The sequence below is a fragment of the Pristiophorus japonicus genome, chromosome 2 (assembly GCF_044704955.1).
Source record: "Pristiophorus japonicus isolate sPriJap1 chromosome 2, sPriJap1.hap1, whole genome shotgun sequence".
NCBI classification, from domain to species: domain Eukaryota; kingdom Metazoa; phylum Chordata; class Chondrichthyes; family Pristiophoridae; genus Pristiophorus; species Pristiophorus japonicus.
Window position 1 is genome coordinate 94,582,822 of NC_091978.1, and position 3,309 is coordinate 94,586,130.

A 3,309-nucleotide genomic window follows, 5' to 3' on the forward strand; every position below is an offset into this window, starting at 1 on the left:
GCCAGTCGAATTCAGTGACTGGGCGAGTCCAATTCTGCCGGTGCTCAAGGCGGATGGGTTGGTCAGGATATGTCGTGATTACAAGGCCACCATCAATTGGGTGTCACTCCAAGACCAGTACCTGTTACCGAGAGTGGAGGACCTCTTCGCGACGCTATCCGGTAGCAAACTTTTTTTCAAAATTGGACCTAACCTCAGCTTACATGACCCAGGAGCTGGCGAGTGAGTCAAAGAAGCTGGCCACCATCATGACACACAAGGGGTTGTTTGAGTACAACAGATGTCCGTTTGGGATTCGTTCGGCCGCCACGATCTTCCAACGCAATATGGAAAGCCTCCTCAAGTCGATTCCAAGGACAGTGGTTTTTCAAGACGCATCCTCATCATAAGTTGTGATACTGAAGAACACCTCCGCAACCTGGAGGAGGTGCTACATAGACTGGACCGGGTAGGTCTGCGACTGAAAAAGGTGAAGTGCCTCATCCTAGCTCCAGAGGTAGAATTCCTGGGGATGAGGGTAGCAGCAGACAGGATCAGACCTACTGTGTCCAAAACAGAAGCAATCCAGAGAGCACCCAGACCCCCACAAGCACTCTCTCTCTTCTCCCCAAAGCTCTCTCCACCCCCATAAGCTCTCTCTCTCTCCCCCGCAAGCACTCTCTCTCTCAAGCACTCTCTCTGCCCCCACCCCCGCAAACTCTCGCTCGCTCTCTCTCTCTCCCCGCCCCCCCCCATCCAAGCTCTCTCTCTCACCCTCAAGCACTTTCTCTCTCTGCCCATCCCCCCCCACCCCTAGCCAGGCCAGGCTCTCTCTCTATCCCCCCACAAGCTCTCTCTCTCTCTCTCCCCCCCTCAAAGCTCTCTCTCTCTGCCCCCCCACCCCCAGGCTCTCTCTTCCCCCCCGCCCGCCGCAAGCTCTCTCTGCCCCCAAGCTCTCTCTCTCTCTGCCCACCCCCCCCCCGCCAAGCTCTCTCTATCTCTCTCTCTCCCCACCCCCCCCACCTCTCATGCTCTTTCTCCCTCCCATGCAATCTCTCTCTCTTCCCCCCCTCAAGGCGCTCTCTCTCCCCCTCCACAAGCTCTCCCTTTCTCCCCCGCAAGCTCTCTCTCTCTCTCTGCCTTCCTCCAGGCACTCGCTCTCCTCCATAAGCTCTCTCTCTCTCCCCGCCCCCACCAAGCTCTCTCTTCCCCCAAGCTCTCTCTCTCTCTGCCCCGCACCAAGCTCTCTCTCTCTCAAGCTCTGTCTCTGCAGCACTGCCCCCCTGCCCCCACCCCCGCCAAGCTCTCTCTTCCCACTTCTTGCTCTCCCTGCCACCTGCTCTCGGTGCTGCAAGAGGCTCAGGGCCCACTCGGGGCCCATGGCCCGCTCGGGGCCTGGTCGAGGAGGCTCGGCGGAAGCATTCGACTGCTCAGTGGAGGTAACATGGTGTTGGACGCATGCGCAGAAAAGGGTTAGTAGGAATTGCACTGAGTGGGGGGGGGGGATGGGGCAAAGTCAGCAGTGGGAGACGCATGCACAGAAGGGAGACTTAGTACAAATAGTTACTGCGTAATTTTATACACCTCAATTAAATCTCCCCTTGGCTTCCACTGTTCCAAAGCAAACAATCCAAGCCTATCCAATCTTTCCTCATAGTTAAAATGTTCCAGTCCTGGCAACATCCTCGTAGATCTCCTCTGCACCCTCTCCAGTGCAATCACATCCTCTTTGTAATGTGGTGACCAGACTTGTATGCAGTACTCAAGCTGTAGCCTAACTAGTGTTGTACACAGTTCTAGCATAACTTCCCTGCTTTATATTCTGTGCCTCGGCTAATAAAGGAAAGCATTCCGTATGCCATTTTAACTACCTTATCAACCTGTCCCGCTACCTTTAAAGATCTCTGGGCATACACTCAAAGTTCCTTCTGTTCCTCTACACCTCTCAGAGTCCTCCCATTTATTATGTATTCCCTTGCCTTGTTGCCCCTCGCCAAATGCTGTAAGGGCGGTGGGGGCGGGGGTGGGGGGTGGTGTTTGGGTGTGTTGTGATCTCAATGAGGGGGTCAGGTTCCCTTCTGACCAGCTTGAGCGGTTTTAAATCGTTTCCCCCTTCCTTGGGTTCTGTACTCTGGATTTATTTGGGGGGGGTGACAAAAGTGCAGAAGACACTGGTTTGATGCAAAGAACATTGGTTTTATTACAGTCTAAGTAATATAGGCTTATTACTTTAGTAAGAAAATACACGGCCAAACTTACAATGACTGTAATTAAGAACAAGACAAGGAAAGGTACAAGGTCAAACTTATAATCACTCTAATGAAGTACCATACACTACACATTCAAAAGGGATTGCAGTAAAATTATACCTCCCATCTCCCAATACCTAATTTTAGCTAGGTTAGACTCTAGGGCAGGGACTTATGCTTACCAATCCTTTTGATAGTTAATGGTAGATGGTGATGTTCTTCCTGTCTTCAGGACTTCAAGACTTTGAGGCTGGAGAAGTTAGTTTTACAACTGTCACGTTGGTTTCTCTCCTTGTCTTGATTTTTTAAATTTTTTTTATCCAATTTCGTTCCAGATCAACTCTAACGCCAAAGATCACTTTGCGCCAATGTGTTTGATCTTAGGCCAAAAGGCCGAGAGGCGAAGTTGCACCGTTCCTGGAAATATTGCAATACCAGGTCGGTGCATGGAGTGGACGGGGCATGCCCCTGATCCAGCTCCCTGTCCAAAAATCAATTCAATATCATGTCCCCATAGGGGATATTAAACTGATAAGAACAGATACTACACTTGATCTTAACCAAAAGGCTGAGAAGGATGAGGTAGTAACGACCACCTCTCTCCCACACTCTTCGACTAACCTCTGTTGAAAACATTGGCCAGTTATATGATTTCAGTGTTCTAATCTTGCCGCCCAATCTGTTCACAATCCTTTGTATAATTTTGGGGGGCTTGGTTCTTCTTTGTAATATTTTGTCGGGCTCGTTAAAGTTGATATGTCTTGGGTGGGTTGATCTTCAAAAAACTGTTTCCTGATGGAAATATTAGTTAGGTCCTTTTGTGCTTAGTCTTTCGCATACAGGCTGGATTGGGCCTCATTGTGATGTATATGCTGAAAATGGTTTGTCCAGACCCATGTTGAGGCGGAGCTATCTCTGAGTGATACTGTGATGGTAATGTCTCTTGTGGAGGAAGATTTCCAAATACACATTTTTCCAGACAGGTTAACTCCGTCCTCGCACCCAGACAGTTCCAATAATCAAGTGGGCTTCTTTTGTTCCCTAGGTCCGCCCACAGGCTTGAATTTGTCTTGTAAAAGTT

At 50.0% G+C, this 3,309-nt stretch overlaps 1 pseudogene; it reads right to left on the minus strand.

Annotated features, from left to right (window-relative positions):
* Positions 1 to 2,629: 2,629 nt before the first annotated feature.
* On the minus strand, positions 2,630 to 2,808 carry LOC139251376 (U2 spliceosomal RNA; annotated as a pseudogene).
* Between the last annotated feature and the right edge of the window lie 501 nt (positions 2,809 to 3,309).